This window comes from Megachile rotundata, chromosome 12 (assembly GCF_050947335.1).
Source record: "Megachile rotundata isolate GNS110a chromosome 12, iyMegRotu1, whole genome shotgun sequence".
NCBI lineage: Eukaryota > Metazoa > Arthropoda > Insecta > Hymenoptera > Megachilidae > Megachile > Megachile rotundata.
Genome location: NC_134994.1, coordinates 7,820,280 through 7,833,500, shown reverse-complemented (window position 1 = coordinate 7,833,500; position 13,221 = coordinate 7,820,280).

The following is a 13,221-nucleotide window of genomic DNA, read 5'->3' as shown; positions in this document are numbered from 1 at the left end:
ATCAAACGCACTGGTGGCCGAAAGCCAACAATGGGGAATTGGCGAGCGAGTATATGGCCCAGAGCGAATATGCAGTATGTAAATGTTGTCATATCAATGGGGATCTGCATATGGATGCACGGCAGATATACGTGGATAGCCGGTGACACGCGCGCTTTGGCGACATGTGCACTTGGTTTAACCCGCCTCGCGGACCCTTCTCTCTTCTCGTTTCTGCTCGTCATCCTCCTCGTCATTCGATGCCTCCCACTCAGCTGCGCAGATATACCTTCCACCCACTTTTATCACTCGGCCGATCCGCGTTTACTCGAGCCCCAGGTATCGCGTATTTATTCGATCGTTCGATGCTGTATGGATACCTGATATTCCTGTTAACTGACGCTCGGTTTTCGGGATAATGGCGGATTTTAGATGCGGAGGGAACGGATCGTTCGACTGTTATGAGAAATTGCGAACGAATTAAGTGCACGGTTGAGTGCACGCACTTTTCCTCGCTTAAGTGCCTACAGTGCTCGCTTGAGAGCAGTGCTAGATATTGCTTCGATATTCTCTTTCGGAGGAAAGTCGCGTTCTCACTTAAACGTCCGTATCTGGTATTGTTGCTTAAGTGGGCACTTTTGTGCTTATAATTGATATCGGTGCATAGAAGTGCACACAAATGAAGTGCTTGGTTGCAATTGAATCAAAAGATTTTCATATGTATAACTCTGGTGTATAAAGCGAACCTGTCATTTAAAATTAAACTCTATAATTTCAAATGTGAAAGTACTCTAAGGTTTTATAATTTCCTCTGACTCTAGTTTCACATTCTTAGTTTCCAGTTCTCTAAACTTCCAATTCTATAAATTTTCAGGTGCTCAAATCCTCAAAGCCACAAAATCACATTTGTCCAAATCCTCAACGTCCTAATGGTTCCTCAAGGTTCTAATTCACAAGATACCCAATTTCGTGAATACCCAATTCTCTAGATACCTAATTCCCTAAGTACCCAATTCATTAAACATCTAATGTGTACTGAATTCCCTAAATACCCAATTCCCAAGTCAGTTATCTAAACCACCATTTCCCTAAATGTCTCTGTTACATTCAGAAATGTTCACATCCTTAAATTCTCCAATCCTAGAGTTCCATTCCCTAAATGTCTTTCACTTAACCTAACCTAACCTCATCCCAAGTCCACAATATTTCTCTCCATGTTATTCAAAACTTTTATAAAAAATTGCCATCCAGAATCTTCAATCCCTAGAGCTATATTCCCCATATGTCTGTTATTTAACCTAACCTAACCTCATCCCAGCTTTACAAAACTTCTCTTCACATCATTCAAATCTTCCATACAAGATATCATCCAAAATCTTCAATCCCTAGAGTATCATTTCTCCAAATATTCAACTCTTAACCTAACCTAACCATATCCTACCTCCACAAAATGTCTCTCTACATCACTCGAATCTTCCCTAAAAGGTCTCCCATCCAAAATCACCCGTATCAAAGTTACACTAAACCATCCTCCGAATCGATCACCACGATTATTTAATAACGTGCGTTTCAAACAGCGATATAATAGTCCGATGTAAATGGAGAAGCGCAATAACGCGTAATCCGTCGCGTAATCGTCCAGCGGTAGAAATTAAATCGAGGGCCCATTGAACGTGACACGCGGCGCGGTGTCGCGCGGAAATCGCGGCGAAATGAAGCGGATCCGGTCTGTTCGCGGCTTTCTTGGCCACGAAAGAAACAATGGGCGATACGTGCACAAAAGGGACGCGTGTCAGGCGTTAGCGGGCTCGGTTAGCCCTTTATCGGCGACCCTCTGGCCCGTGAATTATGGACGCGCGCGTGCCATTGTCCGCGGATATTAAGCGGAGGCGCGTTCGCGAATTGCGGCGACGAGCCACGCGGAAAATGAGGCCGGCCTCGGCTCGACGAGTTGGAATTTAAGAATGGAGGAGCCCCGTATACGTGTTCATTGTTCACGATCGGAGCCACGCTAACGACGCCTCGTTGATTTGCGTGGGAGATTCACGCTTTTTGTTCGGCAATTCGTTCGCATTTGCAGTTGTCGTTGCTTTTTTTCGTTGCGGGAAAGGGTATGCGTGAAACGAGAAGAGCGGGGTTAAATCGACCCGAGAGACCGCGATATGTGTGTTTATGGGGGATCACGAGGGTGTGCAGTCAATTATTTGCCGGTGGATTATGCAGCAATGTTTTGTGATGTGTATTGGATTCAATTTGATGCGGTGGTAATAGATTGAGGAAAAAATAGGGAACGGGTTTGATCTCGGTGATTGTTGTGATGGTTATTTTTGGGGTAATGAGGGGAAAATGAAAATTTTTGTGATGGTTTTTAGAGGGGTGTGTACTAATTTTCTCTATATTTGCAATTTCCAAAATTTTCAATTTCCTAAATCTATAATTGCCCAAATTCCAAACTCCTAATTTCTCAAATTCCAATCTGTCGATTTTTTCAATTTTCGAAGTTCTATATTCCAAATTTCTAATTTTACCAATTTCTAACTTCCTAAATTCCCAACCTCCTAATTCCCAATTTCGCAAATTCCGAATGCTCCAAATTCCCAAATCTCCACACCTCAAATTCTCCAAATTCCTTAAATTTCCAATTCCACATTTCCAAATCTCCACATCCCAAATTCCCAGTTCCCCAATTCGCAGTCCACAAATTCTCGATTCCCTATATCTCTAAATCCTCAGATACCAAATTCCCCAAATTTCTCAAATTCCCAATTCTCCAAATTTCCAAATCTCCACATTCCAAATTCTCTAAAACCCCAAATTCCCAATTCCCCAATTCGCAGTCCACAAATTCTCGATTCCCTATATCTCTAAATTCTCAGATACCAAATTCCCCAAATTTCTCAAATTCCCAATTCTCCAAATTTCCAAACCTCCACATTCCAAATTCTCTAAAACCCCAAATTCCCAATTCCCCAATTCGCAGTCCACAAATTCTCGATTCCCTATATCTCTAAATCCTCAGATACCAAATTCCCGAAATTCCTCAAATTCCTAATTCTTCAAATTCCCAAATGCCCACATTCCAAATTCTCTAAAACCCCAAATTCCCAATTCCCGAATTCACAGTCTACAAATTCTCAATTCCCCATATCCTTAAACCCTCAGATACCGAATTCTCCAAATTCCTCAAATTCCCAATTCTCTAAATTCCCAAACCTCCACATTCCAAACTCTCTAAACCCCAAATTCCCAGTTCCCCAATTCGCAGTCCACAAATTCTCAATTCCCCATATCCCTAAATCCTCAAATTCCTAATACTTTAAATTACCCAAATTCCCAAATCTCCACGTCTCAAATTCCCTAAACCCAAATCCCTCCATCTTCCAAATACCAAAACTACCAAATTCCTAAAAACCAACATATCTTCCAAGTGCCAGAAATTCCACCAATCCTCCCTCCATCTTCCAAATCCCACCTTCCAAGTACCTAATTTTCCAAATCCCCAAAAACCATATCATCCAACCATCCTCACAAAATGGCGTCATGCATCGATCCACATATTCCGTGCGTTTCAAGAGCCGAGAAAGCTCGAAGGAAGCGGAACGTGTTTCGAGAGCGGGGCGAGCGAGAACACAGGTGTAACGTAACTCGGTTACGCGCGTTCCTTCGTGTGCACGTTCGCTTCGTATCGCGCTAGACTGCCTGTCGCCGCGGCTTTATCGCCTTTTTCTCCGTCCCCTGTTCCCTCGCGACGACTACGCTATCGTCACGGCAGCCGACCGGCCGATAATGTGATTCATTTCTCTGGCAGCGCTGTAAATCAGCCGCCTTCGGGACAGCTTGTCGTCAAGGCTCGCGAAAAAGTTCGCCGACCCGCTCGAAACAACCCTCCTTCCAACGGATTCCTGAATTTTTTATCGCAGAGGGTACGCTTACGGTTTCATCGGTTTTTTCACCAGCAGTTTATCGGTGAAAGTTTGTAATTGGGTGGATTCGGGGTTTTGAACGAATATCGACGCCAATGGTGTAAGGGTGGCTGCGGTAGTTGGTGGATTTTGATTACTCTGTTGTGGGTAACTTTGGCGGCTGTTTACGGCTTTAGGGAATTGAATCTGAAAAATTTGTTGGGTATGCGAACTAATTTTCGTCTTTTGTTTGTTCGATGTAATTGATTCAAATTTATTTCACTTCTACAAATATTTTTTACTTTCAACAAAAATAAGTACTTTTTAAATATTGTATTCAATATAGAATTTAATTTGAGATATTAACAACAATTTTGAAGTTTTTATTTATAAATTATTTTCTTGATATATTTACAAATTTTCGATGAAATTTTTAAAGTAAAATTCAATAGATAAATTTAATAAATTCAATAAATAGAGAAATTAAGAATTAAATTTGTTTTCTCAATAAAAGTGTTGGTCAGGAAAAATAATTTCTCTTTAAAAATGATTTTTCTTAGTGCTTCTTTTGTTGTACATTGTGTTTCGAGTCTATATAGCGACGAGCGAGCAACAAGTAGATTCTAAAAATCAATTCTTCACCCGTGCTTTACACGTAACTTCGAATGAGTCAGCCAGGGTAGTTCTCACGTACATCCATTTGTAACAGTGCTTCACGAAGACAGAAAATCGATGCATTATCGAAGCTTCACTGACAGCCTCGCTATTTGCGATTCTCAAAACTCCTGTGTATTCATGACTCATCGTTCGATATCATGCTTCCCTTATCACTTATTTTTTTAATCACCTTGGTTCACTGTGTTTTGTCACGATTTTTTGATTTTCTCGTAATAAAGTGTCGCTGGATAACTTATATCGGTGAAGATTAATGGAAACTGTGCTGAGTTAGCGTTATTGTATAATGGGACTGTGTTTAGTCAAGGCAAGTGTTTAGTATCAAGCTACGCATGATATATCAAGCTAAGTACAAATTCGTGCTTTTGTAGAAATTTTATATTAGACTTAACAGGGTTTTTATTTTGTCAAGTTTTAAGATGGAGAAAGATTTGAAGTTTTTATGTATTGAAACTGTATTGTTTTGAAATTCCTAAGATATGAAACCTTGAAGTTTCTGAAACTTTAGATCACATATTTCTGCAGCATGAAACTTAAAAAATTTTGGGGATTTAATGATATGAAAGTTTTAAACCTTGAAATTCTATTGTTTCGAAATATTAAAGCTTCGAAGGCTTAGACTTGAAACATTTCTATATTTCAATATGGTGATGCTTCAAATTCCTGTGTTCTGAAATATCATAGGTCCAAATTCCTAACATTAGGAATTCTCAAACTCTCCAAATTCTCAATCTTTCAAGTACTCAGTATCATAAATACCTAATGTCCCAAATTCCTAACGTCCTAAATTACTAAATTCCCAAATTTGCAACGATCCAAATACCAAAATTTCCTAATTCCAACGTCCCGAATTTCGGACCTCTCAAATTTCCAACGCCCCAAATTTCTAAATTTCCAAATTCCAAACGTCCCAAATTCCCAAAGTTCCCAATTTCCAACGTTCCGAATTCGCAACGTTCTAAATTCTCAAATTCCCAAATTCCCAACGCCCCAAATTTCTAATGTCCCAAATTCCTAAATTTCCAAATTCCAAACGTCCCAAATTCCCAAAGTTCCCAATTTCCAACGTTCCGAATTCGCAACGTTCTAAATTCTCAAATTCCCAAATTCCCAACGCCCCAAATTTCTAACGTCCCAAATTCCTAAATTCCCAAATTCTCAAAGTCCCCAATTTTCCACGTCCTAAATTCGCAATGTTCTAAAATTTCAAATTCCCAAATTCCCAAAGTCTCCAAATCCCAATGCCCCGAATTCCTAAATTCCCCAACTCTCAAATTTCCAAATCTCAACGCCTCGAATTCCCAAATTTCCCAATTCTCAAATTCCCAAATTCCCAACGCCCCAAATTTCTAACGTCCCAAATTCCTAAATTCCCAAATTCGCAAAGTCCCCAATTTCCAACGTCCTAAATTCGCAATGTTCTAAAATTTCAAATTCCCGAATACCCAAAGTCTCCAAATCCCAATGCCCCGAATTCCTAAATTCCCCAACTCTCAAATTTCCAAATCCCGACGCCTCGAATTCCTAAATTTCCCAATTCTCAAATTCCCAAATCCCAACGCCTCGAATTCTTAAATCCCCCAATTCCCCAATTCTCAAATTCCTAAAATTTTAAATATCCCAATTCCCAAAATCTTACAACTTCTATCTCCCCCACTACTCAATTTCCCAAAATCCCACAACATCTATCTTCCTCAATTCCCAATTTCCCAAAATTCCAAATCCCCACCTACCATTCCAAGAAACAATAATATTTGACACCGTTCAAATCCAACCTTGATTAGTCGCAAAATAAAGAGACACCAACGCAGTTACACTTTCGCACGCGAACAAAAGACGCGGATCAAAGGTTGTTCATGATGTTTGAAATAAGTTTAGGCACGTTCGAAATAATCTTGAATGAGTGGGTCGCGCGTGACCGAGTTTTCTGCTTCGTAAGAGAAAACCTTCGCCTCCACCTGACGTCCGGCGGAAACGAGCGACGAGTAAACAGCGAGCCTGATAGCGGTTCGATTTGACGTTCGCTCGATTCTGCACACGTGTACAGAACCGTGTGCATTATAAATGAAAGGAATGTCGAGCCAGTTGCGTGTTTGTTTGCTCGCAATAAATGGAACCAGAGCTCTTCCACGACAGAAATAATGGAAAATGTTCAGTAACCATATTCTCGGAGTCTCTTTTATGTGCTATGTATATTTAATTATACGGTTTATCTTTTGAGATGCGAAACACAATTTTGGTTGATTGAATCGTTGAAGTTTTCATGCTTGTATGTGGAACGTTATTTGTTTCGGTGAGGAATGAAATAAATTTTTAATTCGGGAAATAAATGCAATGTACGTTGCACAGAGGTACTTAATGAAGATGAACATTTAATAGGAACGGTGTAATAATTGGTAATATTAATGTAAATATATAAACAGTATATATAGTGCGTTTGATGTAAGTAATATTGATGTGTCAATTGTGAAATTTGTAACAAATCAAGGATTATTAATATGTATATCATTATAGTTGAATATTTTTTATGTAGCTGAGTTTGAAGAAAGTCAGAAGAATAGTTCAATGTTGCTAAAACAAGAAATCAACGTAAACCATCAAAATTAATTACTCTATATTCTTACAATTGCATGAAAGAATTAACAGTTGCACAAATAAAATAAATATTTTTATCTTCTTCATTGTTAAAAATTTTAAATTCGAAATATATATATATACTGCATATATAAAAATAATATACAAGTACATGTAAAAATATAATAATATATAATAATTTACAAATAATAACGTACAAATGTTCCTATAACTTATTTGCATCGAAACATTATTAAATACCGTGATAATAAGCACAAATACCTAATACACAGAGAAAGACTGTTCAACTTCTTTTAAGAAAATAAGAAAACATGTAACATGTTCCGTAATTACCCGACACAAGAAAAGTCAAGAATAAACATGCTTTCCCTGCTTGTTACCGAGAAAAGTTTTGCTAAAGAAACAAAAAGGAAAGACGAACCTCGGAACGAGTAAACTTTGTTACAATCTTCGTGTTTCTGAAACAAGTCGCAGCTCATTAAGAAATCACGTCACATTTCGTGCTAACGTAAGCATAAATCAATTCGTTTCGATGACATTTGCAAAATAATGAGTCAGAATTATTGAAGAATTTTATATTTACGATTTTTATGTTTATATGTAATGCGAAGAAATTTAATTTGATCCTTGCATTAACCTCTATGTGTATTTATTTGTCAGCGTCAGTCAGAATTAACTAATCACAGCCACATTATTAAAACAGACGAAGAAAATAGAAATGTTATGTCACTGTATTATACAATCGTGGACTATGCAAATTACAATTGTTCTTGAACTCCAAAAGCGTATTAACACTTCTGTCACCTATTATTATGTCACCCGTTGTGTCACCCATATATGTATCCAGCTCATTTTCGGGAAGAAACTGGGGAATTGGAACTAGAAGAGGAAGTAATAAATGGTTACTACTGCACCTGTCAATCCGGTGTCAGAACATTGGGTACATGCGCACATATTGCAAGTGTTTTATGGTTTTTAGGATTTGCTCAAAGGCATGTCAAATATCCGGATAGCAGTCTTCGAGATACGACCAGAGATGCCGCTAATAGAGAGCATCAGGACAATATGAATGTTGAGATTCTTATGAACGAATAGAGAGAACTATAAAAACAGCCCTTTTCAGGGCTACATGGTGTGCAAAATCCGATCGAGCAACCTCCTCGTGGTGCACACTGGGTAACGCTAATGCCGACGGTACTTCACGTTTGTATAATGAAAAAATTTTACCTTCAATTTTACCTTTGGGCGATTTTTTATTTTGATTCTTGAAGGGGAGTCAGGGTCAGGGAATCAAGGGGTCATATTTAAGGGCCCACAGTACTACCATTGAGTTTTAAGGAATCAAGTAAATGGACAGTGCGCGACAGTGCTTCTTACACTCAGATATGCTCAAACATGATAGTCTCGAATGAGACGCTATTATTGACTTTTGATCTCCCGTATCTCGAAAACTGTTCAATTTACGAGCTTAAACCGATTGGAACGTTTGATCATGACATCACATCAAAAGTTCAGCTAATTTAACCGGGGGCCGTTTTCCATAAGATCTGTGCGGGGTTCTTTGAGTAAAAAGCTGAAGTGTGCGTCAGACTCGTGAAAATAGTGAAAGGCGGTATCTAGGAATGTTCGTACCCCAAATTTGCATCGACGAGTCACCACGAGCGACCTGGTTTGAGTTATGACCGAAAGGGTTGAATTATGTACGAAATTATTCGAGCGTCGAATTTATACGCCGTGGTCGCGACTTGGCCGGGATGTGAAGTGATATTAATTGCCATGATAAAAAGCGAGGGCTTGGTTGCTCGTTTATCCCGTTGCTCGAAGCAATTATGCGTGACGCTCGTGTACGCTAAACGCTTCACGGATTCGATTTTAAACTCGGAGGGGGTTGATCTCTTAAGTTAACCCTTTTCGATATGATTTATCTCGTAGTTCTGTCAGGGGAGTGAAAGTGATATATTTGAACCTGTTTGATACAATTGGTAAATCAATTTTGCTGACAGGTCAATTGTCGCCATTTTACATTTGCAGTGTCTTACATTTTATATTATAAATTATCTAATTTAAAATAAAGTACAAATACAATTGGTCAGTCAGTTTGGCTGACAGGTGAATCGTCACCATTTTACATTTGCAATGTCTTATAATTTTGTCTTAAATTATATAATTTAAAGTAAGGTAAAAATTGGCAAAAAAGTTCAAATTCATCAGTTACAATTATGTGATCTCATTCCTATTAAAATGTTAAACGAAAAGATAGACTGGTTTAATTTTTTCCCTCTGTCGTTTTCGATCCTCTTTTGTCACCGATAACGTCGATAGAAATGACATTCTTCATCAGAAGGATCGAACTAATCGCTCGCACCGAATAAAACCACGATTCTAGAAGCACGATAGCACGTGGCGCGAATGACAAACGGATGCCGGAGTCCCGTTCGACTCTCCGGCAAATAAGCCGATTATCCCTCGTGGTCCATTGCTCTAGCTGCCACCGTCTTTGCACTCTCTTCGTCCCTTTCTGTCCCCCGTTGCATGTATTATCCGATGATAAAGACGTTTAATTAGTGGCGCGTTGAATGGCCAGCAAATGGTACGCGGGTAATCGTGTTTGTGCACGATGCGTCGTAATATTTTGATCAGCCGGGATTATTAATAGCGGAGCCGTCGGTCGAGACTCTTGCACGGGAGAAAATTGAAAAACTGAAGTTCTTGCTATTCCAGAGGCTTGCAATTTATGGATTAGGTCCCGTACGTCGCTGACTACTCGGACAAGTTGTTGGTATTTATGGAGAACGTGGCGTGAGAAAGTTGGAGCGAGATTAATTTTTCACTTCGTCGGTTTTATGTCGAATTTAATTGAATCGCGTTAAACTTAAAGCGAGATAAATTGAGCGGTGTTAAATTGAATCTTATTGTATCGAATTGCACTGAAATTTGATATACGTGACTTGAATCGTATGGAAATTTGATACATCTATGACTTGAATCGTACTGAAATTTGATACACGTATAACTTGAATCGTATTGAAATTTGATACACGTATAGCTTGAATCGTATTGAAATTTGATATACGCATAACTTGAATCGTATTGAAATTTGATATACCTACGACTTGAATCGCCCTGAAATTTGATACACGTATAACTTGACTTATATTGTAATTTGATACACCTACGACATGAATCGTATTGAAATTTGATACACGTACAATTTGAATCGTATTGAAATTTGATACTCACACAACTTGAACCGTATTGAGATTTGATATACGTACGACTTGAATTGTATAGAATTTAATACGTAGCAACTAAATTCGTATCGAATTAAATTCGGAACGACCCAAATTATATCAAATTGAATAGTGTAGAATCGAATGCTTCTATAAGTAACTTCCAACCCCAAACGCAACTTAAACAGCATTCACCCTTCATAAAATTGCAAAACGCACCGTACATAATGAAGTATCCAACATGATAGTTATCCTTCAGAATTTCTTTTTCCTGTCAAACGAACGACGTCCCTATCGTTGTCATTGTTTGAACATTGATTATACTTCCATGAAAGTGAGAGTCGAAAAATAAAACGACTGACAGTAAGGGGTGAATAGAGCCACCGAAACCAAGGCTGATTTTCGTAGAGCCATTAACGACAGGGAGGCGTATAATTATGCCACTTTTTAAAAACGACCAGCTACCGGTCTACACGCGTCTCTTTCTGTCTATCACGATGCATGGGAATTGAATTTCGACCCCCATCGGGTAACCGTTCTGCAACCACCCCAAACCCCGGTCGCATTGTCCGCTTAATGATACACTGCAGGAGCAAAGTGCGGGGACTCCTTGCTCGTACACGCCATTGACACCGTGTAATCACATCTCCACATACCTTCTGGCAATGATTCATACGTGCTACGAATATCAAATACTGCGAAGACACACGTTGAGGTGTTTGAACAGCGACCGGTGAATTAACTGGAACACCAATTCGTTCGTAATTGCGAGTTCTTGTTTGATTTCGTTCGACGTTCTGACGTTTCCGGGGCTCGATGTCGTCAAAAATGAATGGGTAAACTAACCCCAAAATTTACCCTCGTAGCCCCCAAAAAAGTTTGTAATAACGTATCTTTTCAGAGTTCATATCTTTTAGGATTTTTTAATAATATAATACAGAATCTTCTCTGATATGATACATGCAAAATAAGATTGCTTTATTTGCAGTCTTAGAGTAGGATCTGCGTTTTCTACATATTATTTCTTTTGGAGATTGCCCAGGTGTCAGAAGAAATATATTTCGAAGGAATCTGTGACCACTTTGCGCCGAAGAAACCGCTTCTTTTTCCTCACTCATAACGTCAAATTAAATAAACGCCTGTGTAAGAACGCAGCACCAATTTCTCCTCAATTCCGTGACCTCAACCGACAGCGACAAGAAACATCCCCATGGAGAGCGATAAAACCGTTCGGCCGCGCGCTTTACATAATTGCATAATTCTGCAAAGAACCGTCGCGATTCCATGCGCCGGAATAAAACCTCCTCGCAATGGCGGCCACATTTCCGCGCTGCCACCATGCGGTAAACGGCGTGCGTCCCGTTTTTGTTGACGAAACGCCGCAACATCGCAGCCGAGCTGAAACGAGCGACTCGTCCAGCGGCAAGAACGAGGTTAGCTGTACTCTGCCCCGTCCTCGAGGACGAATTAGCCCTCGGCGATGCGGAACGGACGTTGTTGATCCTAGCGGAGCCTAAAACGACGCTTCATTGTCGGTCAAACCCTCGGGCACCACGCGAACCAGCATTTACACAGACGTTAGCCAGCTTCTAGCCGACAAGACGGTTGTCTCTCTTCGTCCTGGAACGCTTCCTGGTAGGATGCTTTTCTTGGAACATCACTGGGCTTGGCGCCTAGCCTCGCGCGAGAAATACTTCTGGTCGCTTGCGGTTGCTCGTGAGTGCGGTTTTATTCAAGGTTGAGAGTTGGTTTTAATTCGGATCCTGACAGTGCCGCAAATATGACTGATTTAACTGCTGAAAACAAGGAAACAAAATATTGGGCTTTGTGCAGAGTTGAATGATCTGGTTGCTTATTTAAGAATAATTGCAAACATCGGACCTTGTAATATTCTTATGAAATATCGTGTAATAATATTATTTTAATTTTTGATTTTTGAGGAACGAAATCTCTTCAATGCTTTTATAAATCGCAAGGCGTGCAAGAAAGCCAGCCACGGTTGATACTTTAATTAAAAAAAGCAGCCCCGCTGCGAGCGAGGAGGCGTCGATAATCGGCGAGTGTCCTTTGCCCCCCTGTGTTTGCCCGGCCCTTTATCCGTGACAATCTCGAGGAAAACCCCGAGCTTTCGACCGGCCGCATAATCCCGTCGCATTAAAGCGTCGTCTAGTCGTTTTAAAAAGGAAGCAACAGTCGAGCAAGAGGAGAAACGACGCAAGGAAGAGAAGGAGAGACCCATACCTTTTTCCAACGACGTTGGACCGGCTTCGAGAACGAGACAGACGCGGTCAGAAAATAAAAGCCGCCACAAAAGAGTGGTGTTGCTAAGGGATGAAAGTTGGAGACGAGGAGGCAACCACGAAGAAAAGAGACCGCGAACGAGTCGAAGGCACTCCCTCCGGGCGATGATACGAAAATACTGACACGCGGCCGAGAATTGATCCGCGACACGTGTCTTCAATGCTGCAATCAACGTGGCTGACTGACGTTGCACGAGACGCGACCCGCAGCTCGATGCTTTATTTATGAACGATTTGAAAGCCTATCCGCTGGATCAGACTACGGCCAACGACCAACGTTTTAAAGGGAGTGATCGGTGTTTGAGCAAACGATAAAGGACGACGGTGATTCCGCTTTTTAATGAGGAAAACCTGCAGATCCTGGACATGGGATCAACGGGATCGAGGATGGAAATTGAAGGATTGCAGGCTGTTTCGAATGTTTGAGATACGTAGTTGATGCTTTAAATGGTTTTGTTGACTTTTGAAAAGGAAAATTTTTATTTTATGTGTATCCATATATGCACCTTTAATGTAGCTATATAAAGCTGTATGTGCTTA